A 26,622-nucleotide genomic window follows, 5' to 3' on the forward strand; every position below is an offset into this window, starting at 1 on the left:
GCTGGTCTCTCTGCATTGAAAGGGGGCACGCTGGTCACTCTGCATTGAAGGGGGCACACTATACCTTGATTACTGAAGGCCCCTTTACACTTTTGTGACCTCAAAGTCACGCAATTTTTTACACCGTGTTTTGCCGCAAAGCAATGCCTATTACATTTTTCTATTTGCGCCCCCAAAAATTTAAAGCACCACCCGCCACGGCGATAAGGCGATATTTATTGGTACAGCAGTGCCAGGCTAATGATAGCTACCAAGTTCGGCGGGTGGGTCCAGTGAACACACACAAAGACAGGAGTCAGACTCGACTGGCCTGTGTGTGCCTGTTCCCATGGAGGCGGATAGGCATTCCTGCAGTTGTGGGCTCCCCCTCCATGGCCCAAGTGGCCTGACAGCAGCGCAGGTCTGACAGGCGCTTGGCACCTGCTAAGTTTGGCGGTGGGATGCACACAGGAATCTGATCTAATGCTGGGGCTGGGGCTGGGTCGCTAGGCAGGTGGGCCCCCTCCCCTAGCAAGTGGTGCCCCTGGGCAACTGCCCAGGGTGCCCATTCCGTAAGATGGCCCTGCAAAGAAAATAAAACGAATGTAGCCACCACACCTAATTTTTGGTAATCTGCAATTTATTTCATTTTTGTACCTCAAGGTCCACATTTGGCCTTAGCTCTACAACTGATTTCTGAAAACTGGAGCTAATGGAGAGCTCAAAGCAACCAATCAGGTTTCATTTTTACAAGTAACCAGGCACCTGGTTGGTTCCTGTGGACAAATCCAGTTCTGCCCACCAGTACCCCTCAGGGAGTATGTGAGACCAGGTACAGGTATAATCAGGGCCGTCTTTAATACCGATTGGACCCTGGGCAAATATTTTCTTGAGCCATCCCAAATCCACTTATCAACTATTTGCAGGCAGTGCAGGCTCAAGGGGCAGCTGCTTTGGGCCCCACAACAATGATTAGGCCCAGGGCAGCTGCCCCTTTTGCCCTGTGTTAAAGACGGCCCTGGGTATAATGTAGCAGGACATAATGGTAGAAGAGGTGAAGTATTGAAGAGGAAGGTGCTGGAGCCGCACCTGCAGCGCAGCCTAGATGAACAGATTGCTCTTTATGTGATCGCAGCATTCCGTGCCTCTGTGTATTTTATGCATGAGGCAGTAACGGCAGACTGAGCAGATTTCATTAATATCGGAGTAAGCGAGCAGAAATAGCTGCGATCCTGGAGACACAGCAATGTTTGAAGAGCAGAGCAATGTGAGCAGCACAGGAGCAGAGGGTGGTGGATGCGCTCGCTGTGTGCACACCCGAGAACAGCAGAAGGTGTGAGAAGGATTCGGAATAATTTGTTTTCTGTTGCTGGCAGATTCCAGATAAAAAAGAATTTGGTTTCCTAGCAACAGCAGCTGATTTCCCATAATGAGTCTGTCCGTCTGCTGAGATCTCTTCATTTCTCCCGCAGAAGCTGCAAGCTTTTCTCCAGTCAAGCTAATCTCCTGGGGCTGTTGGGGGTCTAAACCCAAGGAGTGCTCATTGGGGAGCACAGCACTGGCACACAGGTATTGTTAGGTAGAGCAGCAAGTCAAGGGAAGCACTGGCTGCTAGGTGGTGTAGAGGAGAACTAGTGATAAGGAGATAAGAGGAGAGAATGACACCATCAGATAAGGGGGAGAGGTGAAGAATAGGGGGCAGCAGAGAGATCAAGGGGTGGAGGGGGGTGGGGGCAACCACAAGGGCAGAAGAGTGAGCTAGCTAGTAGGAGTCACCCAGCTGGTGAGCACACATCTCATCTGACAGCTCTCTCCTCCCTCCTGATGCCTGGCTGCCTCTCATCTTCTTCTCTGGACACCTGATACCTACCTGCTGACTCTCCTGAATGGCACAAGTAAGTGACTCTCTTTGCCTAGTAGTGTGTTGATCACGATCTTGAACCCTTTCTAATCTTCAGAGGTCAAAAGCTTAGGTGATCTTTCTCATCTATCCACAGCAGCCTGTGGATCACTCATCATCTTCACAGCAACTGTCAGATACCTTTCCTTCAGCATACCCCAACATCTCTTCTGTCTTATTCACAGTTTCATGGACAGTTGTATCAGTCTTATAGTCCACAGAGGCAGGAGTTATATGATATGTGAGATTTTAAGGCTCAGCTAGAGAAAAAACTTGGCGTCTAGATCGGCTTTTCTCAATCCTTTTTTTTTTTTCTTTTCTTTTTTTTAGCATGGAGGAACCCTTGAAACAGTTTAAGGGTCTCTGGGACCCGCTTCTAAAATTATAAAATGTACAGCGTATGGTACATTCCCAAGATCAGCAGTTTTGTAGAAACTTCAAAAAATAGAATTTTAGTTAATATTAATGAAATTACATTATTATTAATAATAATAATAGCCAAAATAGAAATATAGACAGTGAAGATTGTACTGACACTTTTTGGAAAATGTAGAGGTGACCTTTATTGTTATGATTGGTGTAGCATTAACCCTTTATAGTGGTGGTCGGTGTGGAAGTGACCCCTTACATTGTTGGTCAGTGTAGAAGTGTCCCCTTACAGTGGTAGTTGGTGTAGAAAGGACCCCTTAGGGTTAAGTGTAGAAGTCACCGTTTACATTTGTGGTCAGTGTAGAAGTGACTGTTTCAATTTGTGGTCAGGTCAGTGTAGAAGTGACCACTTACTCTGGGGTGCAGTGTAGAAGTGTCCCCTTACATTTGCGGTTAGTGTAGAAGTGTCCCCTTAAAGTAGTGGTCAGTATAGAAGTGACCCCTTACAGTGGTGGTTGGCATAGAAGTGACCCCTTACAGTAGAGTTAAGTGCAGAAGTGTCCCCTTACAGTAGGGTTCCGTGTAGAAGTGTTCCCTTACAATGTTCGTCAGCAAAGAAGAGACCCCTTAGACTAGGGTTCAGTGTAGAAGGGACCCCTTACATTGTTGGTCAGTGTGGAAGGGACGCCTTACAGTAGGGTCCAGTGTAGAAGTGTCCCCTTACAGTGTTGGTCAGTTTAAAAGGAACCCCTTACAGTAGGGTTTAGTGTAAAAGTGTCCCCTTACATTTTTGGTCAGTGTAGAAGGGACCCCTTAGAGTAGGTTTTAGTGTAAAAGTGACCCCTTACATTATTGGTCAGTGTAGAAGTGACCCCCTACAGTAGGGTTCAGTGTACAACTGACCCCCTACAATGTTGGTCAGTGTAGAAGGGACCCCATACAGTAGCTTTCAGTGTGGAAGTGTCCCCTTACATTTTCGGTCTGTGTGGAAGGGAACCCTTAGAGTAGGGTTCAAGATAGAAGTGACCCCTTACATTTTTGGTCAGTGTAGAAAGAACCACTTACAGTATGGTTCAGTGTAGAAGTATCCCCTTACATTGCTGGTCAGTGTAGAAGGGTCCCCTTACAGTAGGGTTCGGTGTAAAAGTTTCCCCTTACATTTTTGGTCAGTGTAGAAGTGACCCCTTAGAGTAGGGCTCAATGTAGAAGTGACCCCTTACATTGTTGGTCAGTGTAGAAGGGACCCGTTATGGTAGGGTTCAGTGTAGAAGTGACCCCTTACAATGTTGGTCAGTGTAGAAGGGACCCCTTGCAGTAGGGTTTATTGTAGAAGTGACCCCTTACATTTTTGGTCAGTGTAGAAGGGACCCCTTACAGTAGGATTCAGTGTAGAAGTGTCCCCTTACATTGTTGGTCAGTGTAGAAGGGACCCCTTACAGTAGGGTTCAGTGTAAAAGTGTTCCCTTACATTTTTGGTCAGTGTACAAGGGACCCCTTAGAGTAGGGTTCAATGTAGAAGTGACCCCTTACATTGTTGGTCAGTATAGAAGGAACCCGCTGCAGTAGGGTTCAGTGCAGAAGTGACCCCTTACAATGTTGGTCAGTGTAGAAGGGACCCCTTGCAGTAGGGTTCAGGGTAGAAGTGACCCCTTACATTTTTGTTCAGTGTAGAAAGAACCACTTACAGTAGGGATCAGTGTAGAAGTATCCCCTAACATTGTTGGTCAGTGGGGTTCAGTGTAAAAGTTTCCCTTTACATTTTTGGTCAGTGTACAAGTGACCCCTTAGAGTAGGGCTTAATGTAGAAGTGACACATTATATTGTTGGTCAGTGTAGAAGGAAACCCCTACAGTAGGGTCCAGTGTAGAAGTGACCCCTTACAATGTTGGTCAATGTAGAAGGGACCCGTTACGGTAGGATTCAGTGTAGAAGTGACCCCTTACAATGTTGGTCAATGTGGAAGGTACCCCTTGCAGTAGGGTTCATTGTAGAAGTGTCTCCTTACATTGTTGGTCAGTGTAGAAGGGACCCCCTACAGTAGGGTTCAGTGTAGAAGTGTCCCCTTACATTGTTGATCAGTTTAGAAGGGACCCTTTATGGTAGGGTTCAGTGTAGAAGTGACCCCTTACAATGTTGGTCAGCGTAGAAGGGACCCCTTGCAGTAGGGTTCATTGTAGAAGTGTCCCCTTACATTGTTGGTCAGTGTAGAAAAGGCTCCTTACAGTAGGGTTCAGTGAAGAAGTGTCCTCATGCATTTTTTGTCAGTGTAGAAGGATTCCTTACATTGGTGGTCAGTGTAGAAGTAACCCCTTACAATGTTGGGCAGTGTAGAATGGACCCCTTACAGTAGGATTCAGTGTAGACGTGACCCCTTACATTGTTGGTCAGTGTAGAAATAACCCCTTAGAGTAGGGTTCAGTGTAGAAGTGACCCCTTAGATTGTTGGTCACTGTAAAAGGAATCCCTTACAATAGGGTTCAGTGTAGAGGTGTACCCTTACAATGTTGGTCAGTTTAAAAGGGACTCCTTACAGTACGGTTCAGTGTAGAAGTGACCCCTTACAATGTTAATCAGTGTAGAAGTGACCCCTTACATTAGGGTTCAGTGTAAACGTTTTCCCTTACATTTTTGGTCAGTGTAGAAGTGACCCCTTAGAGTAGGGCTCAACGTAGAAGTGACCCCTTACATTGTTGGTCAGTGTAGAAGGAAACCCCTACAGTAGGGTCCAGTGTAGAAGTGACCTCTTACAATGTTGGTCAGTGTAGAAGGGACCCGTTACGGTAGGGTTCATTGTAGAAGTGACCCCTTACATTGTTGGTCAGTGTAGAAGGGACCCCTTACAGTAGGGTTCAGTGTAGAAGTGTCCCCTTACATTTTTGGTCAGTGTAGAAGGGACCACTTACAGTAGGGTTCAGTGTAGAAGTGTCCCCTTACATTTTTGGTCAGTGTAGAAGGGACCCCTTACAGTGGGGGTCAGTATAGAAGTGTCCTCATGCATTTTTGGTCAGTTTTTGAAGGACTCCTTACATTGATGGTCAGTGCAGAAGTGACCCCTTACACTGTTGGGCAGTGTAGAAGGGACCCCTTACAGTAGGGTTCAGTGTACAAGTATCACCTTACATTTTTGGTCAGTGTAGAAGGAATCCCTTACAGTAGGGTTCAGTGTAGAGATGATCCCCTACAATGTTGGTCAGTGTAAAAGGGACTCCTTACAGTAGGGCTTAGTGTAGAAGTGACCCCTTACATTGTTCATCAGCGTAGAAGGGACCCCCTACAGTAGGGTCCATTGTAGATGCGTCCCCTTGGTGGTTAATGTAAAAGTGACCTCTTACAGTGAGGGTCAGAGTAGAAGTGACCCTCTACAGTTGTGGCTGGCGTAGAAGTGACCCCTTACAGTGGTGGTAACAGTTAGGGTTCAGTGTAAAAGTGTCCCCTTAAATTTTTGTTCAGTGTAGAAGGGACCCCCTTAGAGTAGGGTTCAATGTTGGAGTGACCCCTTACATTTTTGGTCAGTGTAGAAGGGACCCCTTAGAATAGGGTTAAAGGTAGAAGTGACCCCTTACATTTTTGGTCAGTGTAAAAGGGACCCCTTTCAGTAGGGTTCAGTGTAAAATGGTCCCCTTACATTTTTGTTCAGTTTAGAAGGAATCCCTTACAGTAGGGTTCAGTGTAGAGGTGATCGCTTACAATGTTGGTCAGTGTAAAAGGGACTCCTTACAGTAGGGTTCAGTGTAGAAGTGACCCGATACAATGTTAATCAGTGTAGAAGGAACCCCTTACAGTAGGGTCCAGTGTAGAGGTGATCCCTTACAATGTTGGTCAGTGTAAAAGGGACTCCTTACAGTAGGGTTCAGTGTAGAAGCATACCCTTACATTGTTCTTCAGTGTAGAAGGGATCCCTTACAGTAGGGTTCAGTGTAGAAGTGTCCCCTTACATTTTTGGTCAGTGTAGAAGGGACCCCTTACAGTATGGTTCAGTGTAGAAGTATCCCCTTACATTTTTGGTCAGTGTAAAAGGGACCCCCTACAGTGGGGGTCAGTATAGAATTGTCCTCATGCATTTTTGGTCAGTTTAGAAGGACTCCTTACATTGGTGGTCAGTGTAGCAGTGACCCCTTACAGTAATGGTCAGTGTAGAAGTGACCCCTTACATTGTTCATCAGTGTAGGAGGGACCCCTTACATTGTTCATCAGTGTAGGAGGGACCCCTTACAGTTGGGTTCAGTGTAGATGTGTCCCCTTACATTGGTGGTCATTGTAAAAATGACCTCTTACAGCAGGGGTGGGGAACCTTTTTTCTGCCAAGGGCCATTTGGATTTTTGTAACATCATTCGGGGGCCGTAACAAATTTATGCATAAATGTAATAGGCACTGCTTTGCGGCAAAAAACGCTGTAAACTAATTGTGTGACTTTGAGGTCACAAAAGTGTGAAAGGGGCCTTCAGTAATCAAGGTATAGTGTGCCCCCTTTCAATGCAGACTAACCACAGCATGCCCCCTTTCAATGCAGAGTGACCACAGCGTGCCCCCTTTCAATGCAGAATGACCACAGCGTGCCCCCTTTCAATGCAGAGTGACCACAGCATGCCCCCTTTCAATGCAGAGTGACCACAGCGTGCCCCCTTTCAAGGCAGAGAGACCACAGCGTGCCCCCTTTCAATGTAAACTGACCACAGCGTGTCCCCTTTCAATGCAGACTGACCACAGCGTGCCCCCTTTCAATGCAGACTGACCACAGCATGCCCCTTTCAATGCAGACTGACCACAGCATGCCCCCTTTCAATGCAGAGAGACCACAGCGTGCCCCCTTTCAATGTAGTCTGACCACAGCATGCCCCTTTTCAATGCAGACTGACCACAGCGTGCCCCCTTTCAATGCAGACTGACCACAGCATGCCCCCTTTCAATGCAGAGAGAGCAGAGTGTGCCCCCTTTCAATGCAGAGAGACCACAGCGTGCCCCCTTTCAATGCAGAGAGACCACAGCATGCCCCCTTTCAATGCAGACTGACCACAGAGTGCCCCCTTTCAATGCTGACTGACCACAGCGTGCCCCCTTTCAATGCAGACTGACCACATCGTGCCCCCTTTCAATGCAGACTGACCAAAGCGTGCCCCCTTTCAATGAACAAAGCCAGTGCACTTACCTGCAGCGGCGGCTTCTCCTCAAGTCCTCCCGCCTCCTCCTCGACCAACGGCATGTGTTCGCCTTTCGGCCAATCAGGAAGCGAGTTTCGGACCCAGTTCCCGATTGGCCAGGAGGAGGATCCATGTGACAATAGCGAATTTTCATTCGCTATTGTCACACAAATAGGTGGGCTTGGGGCGCACTGCTCTGCGCCCCGGTCCACCCTTTTTTGAGACTCACAATGTCAGGACGAAGCCGTCGGCTCCTTCTGACAGCTCTGCTGGCATACACAGGCTCAGCGGCACGGGGGGGGGGGGAGGGGGGGCGGACGCAATGATTCTGCGGGCCGCAGGTTCCCCACCCCTTTCTTACAGTGATGGTCAGTGTAGAAGTGACCCTCTACAGTGGTGGTTGGCATAGAAGTGACCCCTTACAGTGGTGGTTGGTAACAGTTAGGGTTCAGTGTAAAAGTGTCCCCTCTTACAATGTTGGTCAGTGCAGAAGGAGCCCCTTACAGTAGGGTTCAGTGTACAAGTGTCCCCTTACATTTTTGATCAGTGTCGAAGGGACCCCTTAGAGTAGGGTTCAGTGTAGAATTGACCCCCTACATTGTTTGCCAGTGTAGAAGGAATCCCTTGCAGTAGGGTTCAGTGTAAAAGTGACGCCTTACAATGTTAATCAGTAAAGAAGGAACACCTTACAGTAGGGTTCAGTGCAGAAGTGACCCCTTACATTGGTAGTCAGTGTAGAAGTGACCTCCTATAGTAGGGTCTAGTGAAGAAGTGTCCCCTTACACTGGTGGTCAGTTTAAAAGTGACCCCTTACAGTGATGGTCACTGGTCAGTGTAGAAGTGACCCCCTACAAAGGTGGATGGAATAGAAGTGACCCCTTACAGTGGTGGTTGCTGTAGAAGAGTCCCCTACAGTAGAGTTTAGTGTAGAAATGTCACCTTACAGTAGATTTCAGTGTAGAAGTGTACCCTTACATTGTTTGTCAGTTTAGAGGTGACCCCTTAGAGTACAGTTCAGTGTAGAAGTGACCCCTTACATTGTTGGTCAGGGTAGAAGGAACCCATTACAGTAGGGTTCAGTGTAGAAGTGTCCCCGTACATTGTTGGTTAGTGTAGAAGGGACCCCTTACAGTAAGGTTCAGTGTAGAAGTGTCCCCTTACATTGTTGGTCAGTGTAGAAGGGACCTCTTACAGTAGGGTTCAGTGTAGAAGTGTCCCCTTACATTTTTTTAGTCAGTGTAGACGTGACTTCTTACAATGTTGGTCAATGTAGAAGGGACCCCTTACAGTAGGGTTCAGTGTAGAAGTGACCCCTTACATTGTTGGTCAGTCCAGAAGTGTCCACTTGCATTAGTGGTCACTGTATATTTGTCCCCTTTCATGTTGGTGTAGAGATGTCCCCTTAGATTTGTGGTCAGAGTAAAAGTGACTCTTTATGGTGGTGGTCAGTAAAAATGATCTCTTACATTTGTGGTTAGATTAGAGGTGATCCTTAATGGTGGTGGTCAGTGTGGAAGTGACCCCTTACAGTGGTGGACGGTGTGTGACCCCAAATGACCCCTTACAGTTGTTGTTGGTGTAGAGGTGTCCCCTTACATTTGTGGTCAGGGTAAAAGTGACCCTTTATGGTGGTCCTCAGTTTAAAAATGACCTCTTACATTTATGGGAAGAGATCAATCTGTCACTACACTTTTCTCTAGGAATCTCTTGCAACCTCTGAAGAACCCCTGTGGTTCTACGCAACCCTGATTGAGAAGAGCCGGTCTAGATACTAATATTTCCCTACCTACCATCTTAATTATTTGGATTGCCTTACTTGCAGCATGATTGGTAAACGTCCTCTAAGCAGGTGACATCAGCCTAATTAAATGGCCACTCTATCCTACGCTGATGTTCATATTTGGGTAGATGCCAGTAGTTTCAGTTAGCGTTTCATGTCTTAGGAATTCCCGTGGTAAGATTCCCTGGTCCCGTAAGCTGTAACAATTAGAAGAGGTAACTTTCCCTATTGGATTTTTCATGTTTTTTTATGACAGAGACTGCAGCAGGAGGGGTACATCTCCTCCAGCTGCTACAGGAAGATGCTCCACAAGGGAGCAAAGCCAGAAACTCCAAAAGGCGGTCTTTAAGATGTGTAGGAATCCAGGGAGTGATTCATGCTGTTGACATGTAGCCAGAAATGAGAAATCAAGCTTGGGTAGCTGTAATAGGAAAAGCTGGCAGAGGTCATTCAAAATGAGAATACTTTGAAGTCTATAAATATTTATAGCTTATTTTTATTTTTAAAAAAAGTTGGAATAAAATCTCACAAGCATTCTAATAGTCATTGTAAATTCTTAGAATGTTGATTTCCTATTATAATCAGCTCCATCTAGTGGCCAAAATATGATATTTTCCTGATTGAGATTTTTTAAGGAAAAAAAAAAACATGATGGCAGCTAGCTTGAGCTGACAATCATAGGAAATCAACATATTGAGCAAAATACAGTCAGGATTTGTGATGGCTTCCCAACACGTCCAACATTTTTTATTTATTTTTTTATAATAGGCTTCATGGTGTTTGCATGCTGTTCTGCAGCTCCTAGTTGATATAGTGCTTTGTAGATTGATTGCTGTACCCCTCCCCTATCTATTGATATCACCAGGTCAAGCTGTGTTCTCTGCCAGTGACAGAACAAAAAATAGCTTCTAACATCCTGCATTAAATTCATTTAGCTTTAGATAAAATCACATTTAACTGTTAATAAATTATTTTGCTGAAGTGCATAACTGAAGAACATCAAAGGAAAAAAAACAAAAAGTAAATGTATTTTGGTAAAGGTGTAACAGTGCATGAACAACTTTTTTTACATCGGAGGGAGGGGGTACTTTTGTTCCTGGGGGCAGTTGGTGACGGCATATTCACAGAGTTGGTCCTCAATGTCCACAGATCCCCTTTACATCACAATTCCCCCTTTAAAGCAGTCCCATAGTGTTCTCAGTTCCCCTTCACATCACAGCCCCTCTTTACTTGACAGTGCAGTCCCCTTAACATCACAGTGCCTCTTTAGAGTGCAGCCCCCTTTACATTAATGCAATGCAGACTGCACTGTAAAGGTGCGCTGTGATATAAAGGGGACTGCACTGTAAAGGTGCACTGTGATATAAAGGGGACTGCACTGTAAAGGTGCACTGTGACTGTAAAGGGGCACTGTGATATAAAGGGGACTGCACTGTAAAGGGGCACTGTGACTGTAAAGGGGCACTGTAATATAAAGGGGACTGCACTGTAAAGGGGCACTGTGATATAAAGGGGACTGCACTGTAAAGGGGCACTGTGATATATAGGGGACTATACTGTAAAGGGGCACTGTTATATAAAGGGGACTGCACTGTAAAGGGGCACTGTGATGTAAAGGGGACTGTGATATAAAAGGGACTGCACTGTAAAGGAGCACTGTGATATAAAGGGGACTGCACTGTAAAGGGGTACTGTGATACAAAGAGGACTGCACTGTAAAGGGGCCTTCTGATATAAGGACTGCACTGTAAAGGGGCACTGTGATATAAGGACTGCACTGTAAAGGGGCACTATGATATAAGGACTGCACTGTAAAGGGGCACTGTGATATAAGGACTGCACTTTAAAGGGGCACTGTGATATAAAGGGGACTGCCCTGTAAATGATTACAGTGCCCCTTTACAGTGCAGTCCTCTTTATATCACAGTGCCCCTTTACATTGCAGTGCCCCTAGCAATCACAGAGCCCCCCCCATCACAGTGACCACTGCAGTCATCCCCCCCCCCTCCCTTTTCTCTCTAATCACAGTGCCCCCTTTTACTCTCTGCCTCTACTGTACAGTCCTACCTTCGGCAGGGCAGAGGCAGGATTCTCTCCAGGATTCCCCGCCCACCGACAATGTCATCCTATCAGCAGACCAGGGGGTGGGAGGAGCTGCAGATCTAAACGGAGGGTGGGAGCTGCCTAACTTATCATATCAAAGCAGAGCTCCACCCAAAAGGGGAAGCTCCGTGTGGTCGCACCCCCTCCCCACTGCCACATTTGTCACTTTTTGGGGGAGAGCGGGTACCTGGTTTTGACAGGTACCCGCTCCCACTTCAGGGTAAGATCGTCGATTGGCAATCTATGACATTTCGGGCCCCTCCTCCTCCCCCCGCTGCATTTTGGGACATACACAGATCCCAGAAGACGAGGGGACCATTCAGAAAGCAGGACTCGGACATGTGCAGTAGGAAACAGGCTGTGAAGCCGTAAGGCTTAACTTTCTGTTTATCAAAAATAAGTGAAGAACACACAGTGGCCTTAACATCTAATTGATGTGACAATATATAGACTGCAAAATCACCTATACATCCTAAATAGGACGGGGTACCTCCACAACTAGGGCGGGCACTCTGAACAAAGAAAAAACCCTAGAAAATGGCCCAAACGAGGGGCACTGAGGGGGAAGAAGTTGTAACGGAGGACCCAACATGGTGTAAAATTGCAAATCACTGATCTTTATTGAAAAAAGTTTATACACATGATAAATACCCAGACACCTATAAAACCACACAGACAACATAGACACTCAAGCTTACATACGGCCCCTCATTCATCCCAAAGTGCGTGTCACTGGTGAACTGCCTTTAGTTTAAAAATGTACATGAAAAAACTGTGAAAAATCTATCCATCACATGATTGGAGAAGTCCACTAGAGTCGACTGTGGAATTCACTGAGTGGATGTAGTAATCCAGAAATATTCACATATGTGCTGATGCAAATAAAAAGAAGGCTTCAGGACGTCCTGAAGAAGCGTACATGAGGTGTACGAAATGCGTTGACATCAGAAGCACATCGGTCTTTGTGCTCCACGGTGCATTCCTCCAGCTGCTCCAGTCAGTTCCGTCCAAGGCTAGTTGCCGGTCACGGATCTTACATGAGTTTTGGATCAATTGGAGTGACGCTCCTGCTTGCTTGATTCCATCAACGCACCCTTATCTGGCATCGCTGTTAGTACAGTGGCCTACATAGTTTTATAGGTGTCTGGGTATTTATTCTATTATCATGTGTATAAACTTTTTTCAGTAAAGATCAGTGATTTGCAAGTTACACTGTGCTGGGTCCTCCATTAAACTTCTTCCCCTCAGTGCCCCTCTTTTGGGCCATTTTCTGGGGTTTTTTTCTTTGTTCACTTCCTGTCTCCCTTACCACAGATGACTACAGATGGCTCCTGCACCCTAAGCGGATTGAAGAATCGGCTTGGGGTGTCGACATTGTGGGATCCCTGGACAGGTAAGTGTCCTTATATTAAAAGTCAGCAGCTACAGTATTTGTAGCTGTTGACTTTGAATTTTTTTCTGAAGGAGCCTGGTGCTCCACTTTAACCACTTAAGCCCCGGAAGATTTTACCCCCTTCCTGACCAGGGGGTTTTTTTGCTATTTTTTACTGCGGGACTTTAATGGATAATTGAGCGGTCGTGCGAAGCTGTACCTAAACGAATTTCACGTCCTTTTTTTCCCACAAACAGAGCTTTCTTTTGGTGGTATTTGATCACCTGTGCGATTTTTTTATCATGCGCTATAAACAAAAAAGGAGCGTAATTTTTGCAAAAATAACAATATTTTTCACTTTTTTTTATATGAAATTCCCCGAAAAAATAATGTGAAAATCAAAATTTTTTAACATTTTCGGCCAAATTGTTTTATGCTACATATGTTTGGTAAAAAAAATTGCAAAAAGCGTATTTTGATTGGTTTGCGCAAAAGTTATCGCGTTTACTAACAAAGGGAAAGATTTTTGTCATTTTTGGTGTTTTTTTTTTTAACGTGTAATGGCGGCGATCTGCGATTTTTTTTTCGGTACTGCGACATTGCGGCGGACAGATCGGACCCTTGACTGACATTTTTGACACTTTTGGGGGTACCAGTGACATTACTGCAGTAATCAGTGCTATACATATGCACTGTTACTGCAAAAATGACACTGGCAGGGAAGGGGTTAACTTTATTGGACAGGGAGGGGTTAAGTGTGTCCTAGGGGCGTGTTTCTAACTGTGCAGGGACATTGCTATTGGTGTAAAAGCAAAGATCCACGGTTCTACATAGTAGAACGGTCAGATCTTCACTTTTACACAGGGAGAACTGACAGGCGGCTTGTTAACATAAGCCGCTCTGTCTTTCTCCCTTCACAGGAGCGATCGCAGTGTGACTGGCGGACATCGAGTCCGCCGGTCACACGCACTGACTTGTCTGTGAACGAGCCGCGGCGGGCGCGCGCCTCGGCGGGCGCGCGCCCGCCCGCAATTGGCTCGCAAGTCAGTGACAGGCGAGTGACGTACCGATACGTCACTCTGCCTGGCCGGGGCTGACCGCCGCAGTATATAGTCGTTAAAAGTCAGCAGCTACAAAAAGTGTAGCTTCTGATTTTTATTAAACACACACTCACCTGTCCCACGATCCAGCAATGCGACCGCCCGAAGCCTCGCTCCTCTCCCTCTCCTCTTGGCGGCGCAGACATCACAAGTGTGGGCACCCAGCTTTGACAGCTTGTGCCTTCACAGCCAGGTGTGCACTGTGCATGCGCGAGTTGCGCTGCGCTTCCTTAGTGGATAGGCAAATGCGGCGGACAGATCGGACCCTTGACTGACATTTTTGACACTTTTGGGGGTACCAGTGACATTACTGCAGTAATCAGTGCTATATATATGCACTGTTACTGCAAAAATGACACTGGCAGGGAAGGGGTTAACTGTATTGGACAGGGAGGGGTTAAGTGTGTCCTAGGGGCATGATTCTAACTGTAGTGGGACAATGCTATTGGTGTAAAAACAAAGATCAACGGTTCTACATATTAGAACCGTCTGATCTGCATTTTTACACAGGGAGAAAGACAAGCGGCTTGTTTACATAAGCCGCTCTGTCTTTCTCCCGCTGTACCGGCGATCGTAGTGTGACCGGCGGACATCGGGTCCGCCGGTCACACGCCCGCACTCCTCCCTGAACGAGCCGAGGCGAGCGCGCGCCTCAGCGCTCGCGCGCTCGCCCGCTATTGGCTCTAATAGCAGTGACAGGCGAGTGACGTAGATCTACGTCACTCTGCCTGGCCGGGGCTGACTGCCACAGTAAATATACTGTGCGCAGTCGGCAACCGGTTAACAAGAGGGTGATTACCGGATTATTCATATGAAAAGACTCCCGCTCTCTGTGCAGATCTCCAGCTCCTCCCGCCCCCCTGCCCTGCTGATAGGATGGTGAGGCAGGAGAGCCGGGAGAGGAGACACAGGCATGGCCGCATAGCGGGAGGTGAGCAGCGCCCGCGGCCTGTGATTGTCCTGTCCGGACTGTGGTCACTTGCTTATCTCCTGCTGTGTGGCCTAGTCATCAACAGCCCATGGACCTGTTCCGGTCCGCGGCTCAGAAAGTTGGTGACCCCTGATGTCCAGGACACAATATGTAATAGGAAACCTCTCAGACCTACATCTCATGACAGTTGTTATGACAGTTGTTAACACAGAGGATCAATCAATGACTTTCATAGCAAGTGCAGAATCTATGTCCATGGCTAACACAGGCTGAATGACTTTCACAGGCTAGGAGATTTAGTTAGGTACATATGGTTACCGCCTGGCCAGATTTCATTTCAACTATCTAGTGTTAAAAAAACATAATTTTTTTTCTGACAGTTCTTAGAAAGTATGTTACAGTAATTATTGTAAATGATTAAAAAAAAAACTGGCAAAAATCTATGAGCTGGAGGAACTCTTGTGTCCTGTGGCTATTTTTCACATTGGGAGTGTTCTTGAATTAGAGAGATAAACTTGTGTCCTGCTTGTATAATTGATGAAAGTCCTCTTGGGCAAAACTACAATCAGGAGAACAAAGGCACCAATTAATCAAAGAAGACACACTGATTAATTAGAAAACAGTAGAGATAATCCTACATGTACAAAAAAGTGGATGTAGACGCCGGTGAATGGTTGGACATTCATGCACGGTCCAACTGCTTCACAATAGCCTCAGCTCAGGAAGCTAACACGCCAGGATAAGGAACATTAGTTTAATCATTTCCCCTCTGAAGCAATATTTTCATTTTTCCCACACGTTAAAATCTGCGTTTGCATCTGGAAAATTACATAAACCTGCTCCCCTCCCCCCACAGAACATTATATATTTTCTGAATGTAGAGGACCTGTAGAATAAAAAAGATGATAGTTGCATTTTTTTACATTTTGTATGATACATATGCAACTGTTTTTTAAATCGACATTTTCAGTAAAAAAATAAATAAATACTAAAATTACTTTAATTTATACAAAATAAAAGATGAGAAATTGTTCAGTCAATAGATACCAAATATAGTGCATACGGAAAGTATTCATGGCGCTTCACTTTTCAACATTTTGTTATGTTACAGCCTTATTCCGAAATGGATTAAATTCATTATTTTCCTCAGAAATTCTACAAACAATACCCCATAATGACAACGTGAAAGAAGTTTGTTTGAAATCGTTGCAAATTTATTAAAATTAAAAAATGAAAAAATCCCATGTACATAAGTATTCACAGCCTTTGCCATGACACTTGAAATTGAGCTCAGGTGCATCTTGTTTCCTTTGATTATCCCTGCGATGTTTCTACAAATTGATTGAGTCCACCTTTGGTAATTCCAGTTGATTGGACATGATTTGGAAAGGCACACACCTGTCAATATAAGGTCCCACAGTTAACAGTGCATGTCAGAGCACAAAACAAGCCATGAAGTCCAAGGAATTGTCTGTGGAACTCTGAGACAGGATTGTATCCAGGCACAAATCTGGGGAAGGGTACAGAAACATTTCTGCAGCATTGAAGGTCCCAATGAGCACAGTGGCTTCCATCATCTGAAAAAGGGAAGAAGTTTGGAACCACCAGGACTCTTCCTAGAGCGGGCCGCCAAGCCAAACTAAACAATTAGGGGAGAAGGGCCTTAGTCAGGGAGGTGGCCAAGAACTGCTGATTACTCTGACAGAGCTCCAGCATTTCTCTGTGGGGAGAGGAGAACCTTCCAGAACAACCATCTCTGTAGCACTCCACCAATCAGGCCTGTATGGTAGAGTGGCCAGATGGAAGTCACTCCTCAGTAAAAGGCACATGACAGCCTGCCAAAATTCTCTGATCTGATGAAACAAAGACTGAACTCTTTGGCCTGAATGGTAAGCGTTATGCCCCTACAGTGAAGCATGGTGGTGGCTGCATCATGCTGTTTTTCAGAGGCAGGAACTTGAAGACTAATAAGGAACGAGGGAAAGATGAATGCAGCAATGTACAGAGACATCCATGATGAAAACCGGCTCCAGAGTGCTCTGGACCTTAGATTTCGGTGAAGGTTCATCTTCCAACAGGACAACGACCCTGCACACAGCCAAGATAACAAAGGAGTAGCTATGGGAAAACTCTGTGAAAGTCCTTGAGTTGCCCAGCCAGAGCCCAGACTTGAACCTGATTGAGCATCTCCGGAGAGATCATAAAATGGCTGTGCACTGACGCTCCCCATCCAACCTGATGGAGCTTGAGAGGTCCTGCAAAGAAGAATGGAAGAAACTTCCCAAAAATAGGTGTGACAAGCTTGTAGCCTTATGCTTAAAAAGACTTGAGGCTGTATTTGGTGCCAAAGGTGCTTCAACAAAGTATTGAGCAAAGGCTGTGAATACTTATGTACATTGGATTTCTTTTGTTTTTATGTTAAATAAATTTGCAAAGATTTCAAACAAACTTCTTTCACATTGTCATTATGGGATATTGTTTGTAGAATTTAGAAGAAAATAATGAATTTAATCTATTCTGGAATAAGGCTGTAACATAACAAAATGTTGAAAAAGTAAACTGCTGTGAGAACTTTCCGAATGCACTGTACATCAAGTATCAAAACTGTATGCACTCACAAAACAGCAAAAACTTTCAGTACCCAAAATTAACAATAGGTGGTTCTTTAAATGAGTTTACAGCTAATTAAGTTAGAGTGAACTGTAAAAGAGGACCATAGCACTATTCTCGCACTGCAGAGTTCACGGTGATATATAGCATGTGGCGCAACTATACACATGTGTGCCCTATGCACTTGTTTGCATATGTGGGTGTGCACAGGGCAATGGTATTGCTTTTCATTTTTTATTAATATTTTTATTTTATTTTTAACTGTTTTTGATTTTGTTTTATTTTTTTTTATACCTTTATTGCTATCAAATGTGGGCTAACAAGTACCCTATGTGAAATCATTGGGTAGGGCACTGATTCTCTTTATGGAGACATTAGTCTATCAGACCCATAACGTCATTCTTGCCCTCCACTGCAGCTGATCAAGCACGAACTATTTTAAAAAAATAGTTTAATTCCTGGAATGACGGGATCACTAAGTGCCGGTTCACACTAACGCGGCACGACTTCGGGGGCGACCTGTGAAGTCGCGCGCACCGCGACTTCGGCGCGACTTGCACGGACTTCATATAATGAATGTCTATGCAAGTCACACCGAGGTCGCCCCAAAGTAGTACAGGACCCTTTTTCTAAGTCGGAGCGACTTGTGTCGCTCCTATTAGAATGGGTCCTGTAGCACTGCAAGGACCGCGATGGACCGCGACTTGTCAGGCTGACAAGTCGCTGTAGTGTAAATGGACACTAACTGTCACATTTGTTTGTTTTGTCAAACCATCAAATAGCTGGATTTATAAGTGATCACATGTGCAGCACCATGGCAGTCGCAGATCAAAGAGAGGCCAAAGCCCTGTACACATGATCCGAAAATCAGACGACAGATTGGACTTTTTTTTTTTTTAATTCTATTCGCATATCGAACATGAAGAGTTTACTAAGGTTACGAAAGTGCTCGTACGACAGAATAAAAAATCGGAAGTGATGTCATGTGTTGTAGTGTATTTGTATTGTATTTTCGAATGACAACTGTACTGGTTAAACAAAAATCATACGATCTGGTATCGTATGAGAAACATTTTCGCGCTTGTCCGATCGGATAATATCGGATGAACTGTCATTCACCGCTCTCGAAAGCTCTGTACTAATGAACCGATTATCCTTTGATTGATTCAAAAACTGTATTTTTCATCTGATTTTCGGATCGTGTGTACGGGCCTCAAGATGGCAGCTTCCTTGACTGAAAAGGATAGGAGGGTTTGGTTCTCTTTTAACCAGTTCCCACTGGAGATACGGATGTATGCAGCCCCTCGGCGGGTGGACTTTAACGCTAATAAATCCCTATGTAAACATATTTCTGTGTTGAAAGTGCGCTCCTGGCACAGTTACCAGCAGGTACCAGAAAGCTCCTGATGCTTCCTTGTGATCAGGTGCTTTCCGATCATGTGACCGCTGTGATTGCCAATTGCAGCAGTCACATGATCGGAATGCCTATCCCTACCTCCTGTAATTTAGAACCTCTTGAAGGCCTGGGAGGCGACAGCAGGAGGGGGGTTAAAAAGTGTTAGATGGAATTCAGTTTTAATGTGTTAGTCAGGTTCATCTAAATCTGCTAGTCCATCTAACACTACTCTCTCCCCAGAATGACAATGCTGTTGCTCAAATGTGTCTCCATTGTTCCTCCAGTGGAGCAGAGACACCTTAACCGCTTGCCGACTGCGCACAGTATATTTACTGCGGCAGTCAGCCCCGGCCAGGCAGAGTGACGTAGATCTACGTCGCTAGCCTGTCACCGGGTTTTGAGCCAATAGCGGGCGCGCGCCCGCCTCGGCTCGTTCACAGAGGACTCCGGGCGTGTGACCGGCGGACCCGATGTCCGCCGGTCACACTACGATCGTCGGTAGAGCGGGAGAAAGGCGGGCGGCTTATGTAAACAAGCCGCCTGTCATTCTCCCCTGTGTAAAAATGGAGATCAGACGGTTCTACTATGTAGAACCATTAATCTCTGTTTTTACAATAGGAGGCCTGTCCCACTACAGTTAGAAACACGCCCCTAGGACACACTTAACCCCTCCCTCTCCAATACAGTTAACCCCTTCCCTGCCAGTGTAATTTTTACAGTAACAGTGCATATGTATAGCACTGATTACTGCAGTAATGTCACTGGTACCCCCAAAAGTGTCAAAAATGTCAGTCAAGGGTCCGATCTGTCCGCCGCAATATCGCAGTACCGCAAAAGAAATCGCAGATCGCCGCCATTACTCGTTAAAAAAAACCCACCAAAAATGACTAAAATCTTTCCCTTTGTTAGTAAACACGATAACTTTTGCGCAAACCAATCAAAATACACTTTTTGCGATTTTTTTTACCAAACATATGTAGCATAAAACAAATTGGCCGAAAATGTTAAAAAATTTTGATTTTTACATTTTTTTGGGGGGGAATTTCGTATAAAAAAAAGTGAAAAATATTGTTATTTTTGCAAAATTTACACTCTTTTTTTGTTTATAGCGCATGATCAAAAAATCGCACAGGTGATCAAATACCACCAAAAGAAAGCTCTGTTTGTGGGAAAAAAAGGACATGAAATTCGTTTAGGTACAGCGTCGCACGACTGTGCAATTGTCCGTTAAATTAATGCAGTGCCGAATCGCAAAATAGGCCCTGGTCAGGAAGGGGGTAAAATCTTCCGGGGCTTAAGTGGTTAAAACATGAAGTATGTTACTGGCCAGACCACTTGATAAAAGGAAAAAGCCTAAAAAAAGAAAACAAATGCAGCCATCACTTGGAAAACTGCAATATACAGTATTATATTTTTGTTTTTGGGTTTACTAAAGATATTAGGGTGTGTTAATGATTACAGAGCTGCAATAAATGATGAAGTTCAGCTATCATTTAGATATTTTAGATACTACTCTAACACATATTTGTGGTATATTCTTTAGCCTACAAGAAACTAACCCTATCATTAACGGGTTAGTTATTTGTCCCCCAGACCAGAAGATCCCAGAACTCCTGTAGCAGGTCTATAAGGTCCCTCACCCAGAGACAAGGCTGCTGATAGGGGGGGACCACCAGCCCTCTTGTAGGGGGCCCGAGCTCACAGGGGGGCCCACACAGAGAGGGGGATTAGTGATGGACAACAAATACAGAAATCTTCCTCCAGCACCTGAATCTGATCTGTCCCTCTCCCTGCTATCAGCTTTTATCTGTTGAGAAAGAGACAGTCGTCCCTCACTAATCCCCCTCCCTTGTGTGCCCCCCCCCTCCCAGCACTTATCTCTGCTCAGGAGTTTATTTGTAAATTGTAACTTTGTTTCTCTCTCTCTGTCTCTCTGATCACTGAGCTCCAACTGCCCAGCCTGTATATTTTTCTCATCTCATCTTTTTTATTTAACATAGTTTTTTTTTTAAGTATTAGCAGGAATTATGCGAGTTATGTTATATTTGTGTCTGCTAATAGTGATTTTGTTGTAATTTTAGCTTAATATATCTTTAATATTTTCTTGGGGGGGGCCCTGCCAGGTAGTCTGTACGGGGCCCCGCGATTTCTAACAGCAGCCCTGCCCAGAGAATTTACATTTCGCTAAGCGACTAATTTCAAGTAGAGGTTTATCATTCACAAAGGATATAAGCAGTCTTCAGGCGTTACTATTTTTTACTTCTCGCTGAGTAAATGGGCTTTCTCACTGACTGATGTGTCACTAAACGCTTAGTAAGCCTTGTGAAGTTTACAAGTAACAGATTGGGAGATTGGGAGCTCCTGGGTACAACTGGCAGACATGACACATTGACCTCCCACATACCACCTCCACAAGGCTTTTCTGTTCACCAGCTATTTTCTGGAATTGGGCATTTCTACTGAATAACAAATTAACTGTGATTTCACATTCAAAGATATGAATATAAATAAAAGGATAAGAGGTTCAATGTATATTAAAGTCTAACTTCAGTCAACATTTTGGTTTCTTTTGCATAGAGTGCATGTGGACCCATTACACGTTTTAGGGACAAATAATGCATAATGAATTCCAGTTTATTTGGCTCTTTAGTAAATCAGGATTAAATGTAGCAAATCACAGGGACACAAATGAGCAAACACTCTAATATAGTCATGCTGTACTTTAGTCCTTCTGGCGAATTCGGGATTGCCAGCTTTAGGTTCTCTCTATCAGACCTAACATGGTCATGGACTTTCTGTTCCCATAACAATTGCTATGTTCACGAGCTTTCCCCCCCAAAGATTATTTTTCTGTGCAGATAGTACGTTATATTTCCTGATAGAATCAACCAACACTATTGATTATGTCACTTCTTTGTTCTCATTATTGTTTGTTCTGTACATACAGTACACTCTCTAGATATCACAGGATAAGCTTGGTGTGTGGCTTGTGAAAATTGCATAGCATTTAATCAGTATTGGACTTTTAAACCTCATCTCCAGTTTGATAGAGATATGGCTTATCTCTATCTTAGCTATTGTAATATCAAAGTTTTATGTTGTATTTTTTTTGTCACTATTATTTAGCTATTTATCTTATTATCTGCTAATGTTTTCTCTTCCACAGGTCTCCTGTATATCAGCTACAGATACAATAATGACTCGATACAGAGCTTGGTCCTAATGGTTTCGTAAGTATTGCCATTTAATTTTTTCAGAAATTGGTAGGTTATATAACATTCTGCATTTCTTAAAGTGAGATACTTTTAAAACATATTATTTATTAATGGGGGATTGCTATTAATTAATTCATCTTCTAAAAGTACAGGCTCCCTTGCTTGAATGTTGGTTCATTGGCTTCAGTACTTGTCACTGATCCAAAAACAAGAATGTGGATAAAAAGCTGTGATTTCACTATGACCTTCCTCATCTGTGTGCTACTTTTGGGTCAGTGCCACAGAATGCATTGAAGCCAGAATGAGCCAAGCATCTAGCACTTTGCCAAGGAGATTAGCAGTGACAGCCTCCATATTTTGGTCAGTACAGGTTTCATTTAAAGGGTCACACCACCAAAAATGTAAGTTTAGTGTCTTGTAGGAGTTACCCACTAGTTATTTATACCTTCTGGGGTCTCCAGCAGTGGGATGTCCATATTTCATGGCTTGATTTCCACCCATCTTGGAGTTTTTTGAGTGGTACCACCTGTATCGTGATTTTGTTATATTTGATAGTATGCGCTTGGTATCTGAAGACAAGATATGGTAGAAATATGCTAGACTTTTGTCTGTAGATTTTTTCCCTATAGTGTTAAAACCAGACAGGTTATAGTGAGGTGGGTGTAAAGGAACCACCTCTGCCCAATGTCTTAAAATAAGGTATAAACCTCTTTTCTTAATCTTGGGGCACAGTAGGAAATAATTCAGATGCATTGGGTTCTGCTGCTTAGTTTAACCCATCATACTCTTATCATGTCTTAGTTTTTATTTTTTGCTAGTGTCCTAAGAGATTAAACATGTTCTTACTTCTGAACATTTTCATTACTTTTTATCAAGATTCTTTCAGATGATGCATAAACGGAATCAGCTCATTTTGCAGCTTTTCAGGTTGGCTGATGCCACAGAGGCCATACCCAAACCCCACTAAGAGGAAGAAGCAGGATTGGCCTGTAAAATGTCCTTGGGCACTGGGCTCTGCTCAAGGCATTCATCTAAACACTTGTGTGTAAGGTGCAAGTCAGCTGCAGAGTGCTTTACAGGTCCAGGGCCACAGTGCATTTTTCAGAAGGAACTCTGTCCCTTAGACTCTTATGCCTACCTGTGATTCCTGAATTTCAGTACTGTACTGTTTGTCTGCTGCAGGGGCTATCCAGCACACTGCTGCAGTTAGTTACTATAGTTACTAGAGTTGTGCCCTTCATTATGGGACTTGGCCTCTGTCTTAGGGGTTGGCAGGAGCGTGGTGAGTGCCTTTATGGAATGGCTGTGACACATTGTGAAATCTGTTGTGCACCTTAATGGTGGGACCATGCCACTTTTTATTATGTAATGCACCACCTACAGCATCTGTGCACTGGCTGCCAATGTTGAGCACTAAGTCTGTATAGTCTGTGCAATCATCTTTTCTCTCACCCTTGTAAAGTGAGCTCCTCATAAGGCAGTGGCCCATTATGCGTCTTCTTTGTGTGTTGCCATGCATTTTGAAGCACATTGACATGTATTTCCAATGCATTTTTAAATTAAGAATTTGGAGTCGATGGGGTTACCAGATATTGACCAAAGCTTGTTAATACCTGTTGCCAAAAAATATAAATCCATGCAAAATGATCCAGCCCATTACTTGCATCGGGACACTGGGGCAAGGTACTGCAGTGTTTTCAGGAACCTATGTACAACACCCTGCAAGACCCTCCCACCAGCCTTGATCTGCTTGCATTCCATAGAGAAGCCAAGATTATGACATCACTGGTTCTAAAATAAAGTATGTTATGAAAACATAAATGTTTTATCAAAAATGTTAATTTTAATGCTACCTTCATAAAACAGCTTCATAACAAATTTGCTAAAGAAGTAGTTCCCACAGTCAGGTCAGCTATGGCCTTGAAGCTTGGGAAAACATGGGGTATCCGAGTCAGTAATGCTGGTTATACACTATACCAAAAATTGTTCGAACTCATTTTCTAAAAACAAACACTCGGCCGTTAGAGCAAACGATCATGCCATCATGTAATGGAGAATATATATCATTCAATGGACATAAATGAATCAGTTTTTTGTTAATTTTTTCACAAATACCGTGTGCAAACAGTTTGGACGAGAAATATATTACCCTTTCAATTTATCATTTGTTCAGCAGAAAATTTCCAAACTTGTCCTTCATTTTTTTGGCTCAAACATGGCACAGCCGATTACCAATTTGTGCCCATTAACTGGCTAAAAAACAAAAGAACTGTCCAAATGACCGAATTGTGGATGATTTTTTGTATGGTGTATGGCCAGCATTAGAGATGTGAGTACAGACAAATCTCTGATGACTTATGTCATGTGCAGGGACTTAGCACTACTGTATATCGCCTGGCAAAAGGGAAGATGGTGGCACTCGGACAAAAGGCAGAATGGTGTATTCTGCTAAATTAAAGTGTATTTATATCCAAGGGCCTTGCCAGTCCATAAATAAGGTGGGAATATTAGTTTTATTTTTCAGTGTTTATTTTCAGGTAATACATTTCCTGTTTTAAGGGGATAACATTTACTGACTGTACTTTATCTGGGAAAGAGCAGGTTTCACACCCTATGCTGCTTTCTCCTGATAGGGCATACAGAACACCCCCCTACCATTACCACCATGACTTAGGGGGAGGTGTTTTGTAGATGCAGAAAATATATCAACAGTAAAAAAGCAAGGTCAAAACATACTAGCCCTATAAAGGATGATGACGGGAAGTTGGTTACAAATGATAAGGAGAAGGTATCTGTACTAAATGCATTCTTCTCCTTCATTTTTTTATAAAGGAAAAGGAGGGGTATAACAACCATGACTGTATTGTTAGTAACACATCGCAGGATGTAACTTTGTGGCTAACAGTTGGTGTCTGAAATAGACTAGAAAAATACAAACAAATTACCAGGACCAAGCATTCGATACAGTTCCATATAAATGCTTAAATTACAAACTGAGGCCTGTAGGCATGGACCATAGGGTTCATACATGGATAGAAAACTAATTACAGTGGCGGGTTCAAAGGCTGATGATAAAAAACGAATACTCAGAATGGTCTGGAATGGTAAGTGGAGTACCCCAAGGTTCTGTCCTGGGACCAAATCTATTTAATTTTTTTACGTAGCACCCTCCTAGATAGGTGCTGGAGAGAGAAAGTATAGTTTTGAATCTTAACTGCTTACCAGAGGGATTGCAGGTAAATCTATATTGCTCTCTGCCTACCAGAGAGCAGGATATGTTAGTGAGGTCTGCTCAATGTGCTCAGGTGCAACTCATTCTGTCTGCAGAGTGTTTCACACTGGTCCAATAGGGAGGCATGTTGGACAGTAGGAGGAAACCTGACAAATGAGTGCACAGGTGTTTGTTTCAGTCCTGGTGATTTGGCAGAGGAAAGTGCCTTGTTACATGCTGGGATACTGTATAAATGCCAGGAGCACACATGCTTGGGGTCTTTCATCTTGACGGAGTCCCAGAGGGAGGGGGTGGCTGCCTCCTTCTCTGTAGAGGTGCCATGCAGCTTCAGGAGGCCGACCTGAGGGCCTAAGGAGTATTAGAGAGAAACTAAACCCAGAGGTCCTGTGAAGCTGACTGAAAGGGGAGACACTGGAGGATCTGATTCTGCAGTACAGTGAGTACAGATCTGTGTCAAGGGGCCTGACCTGAGGGGGCCACCCCTGCAGCTAGAAGAGTCAGTGGATGGGTGTCAGTAAAGGGGATGCTAGTGAGTGTCCAGAAGAGAATATAGTTCACCAAGTCTATTGCTGGAGAGAAAGAGCAAGGAGACTTAACCCTTTCCATACATGTGGCAGTATGGATTAAGCAGTGCAGCTGCTTTCCACAAGCAACCTGGTAAGGCCAAGTGGGAGTTGTCCTTATCCATTGTGAATAGTTACAGTTGGAGTATCCCACTATTACCTTCTCCCATCCAAGTTCCAAAATAAACACTAAAAACCAATACCCCTGGACTGTTTAATGAGTGACGATCCATCGGGAGTAAGAAGGCATGTGAGAACTGTACCCTAAGTGACTGTGTGCTGGTAATCAGGGGAGGCCCAAGAAGTCATCATACAGCAAGCCCTATGAGGACGATGCTACATTTATAAATGATATAGAGGTTGATATACAGTATCTCACAAAAGTGAGTACACCCCTCACATTTTTGTAAATATTTAATTATATCTTTTCATGTGACAACACTGATGAAATTACACATTGCTACAATGTAAAATAGTGAGTGTACAGCTTGTATAACAATGTAAATTTGCTGTCCCCTTACAATAACTCAACGCACAGCCATTATTGTCTAAACCACTGGAAACAAAAGTGAGTACACCCCTAAGTGAAAATGTCCAAATTGGGCACAATTAGCCATTTTCCCTCCCCGGTGTCATGTGACTCTTTAGTGTTACAAGGTCTCAGGTGTGAATGGGGAGCAGGTGTGTTCAATTTGGTATTATTGCTCTCACTCTCATACTGGTCACTGGAAGTTCAACATGGCACCTCATGGCAAAGAACTCTATGAGGATCTAAAAAAAGAATTGTTGCTCTACATAAAAATGGCCCAGGCTATAAGAGGATTGTCAAGACCCTAAAATGCCATGGTCGACCAAAGAAGTTGAGTGCACGTTCTCAGCATCATATCCAGAGGTTGTCTTTGGGAAATAGATGTATGAGTGCTGCCAGCATTG

The 26,622-nt window shown here is 44.2% G+C and overlaps 1 protein-coding gene across 2 annotated transcripts in view; it reads left to right on the forward strand.

Moving 5' to 3' along the window:
• The first annotated feature begins 786 nt into the window (after positions 1–786).
• The window catches only part of LOC309553704 (neuropeptide Y receptor type 1-like), a 31,112-nt gene continuing 5,276 nt past the window's right edge, over positions 787–26,622 (forward strand). The window contains exons 1-3 of one of the 2 annotated variants that reach the window (XM_082255079.1): positions 787–831; positions 1,016–1,874; positions 21,846–21,909. The gene's annotated coding sequence lies outside the window, so the exon portion shown is untranslated. Of the gene's footprint in view, positions 1,875–21,845; positions 21,910–26,622 lie in introns of both variants that reach the window. The other variant, XM_082255078.1, reaches the window with a different exon arrangement.

Source organism: Pelophylax lessonae (assembly GCF_965119305.1).
Source record: "Pelophylax lessonae genome assembly, chromosome: 4".
Classification (NCBI taxonomy): Eukaryota; Metazoa; Chordata; class Amphibia; order Anura; family Ranidae; genus Pelophylax; species Pelophylax lessonae.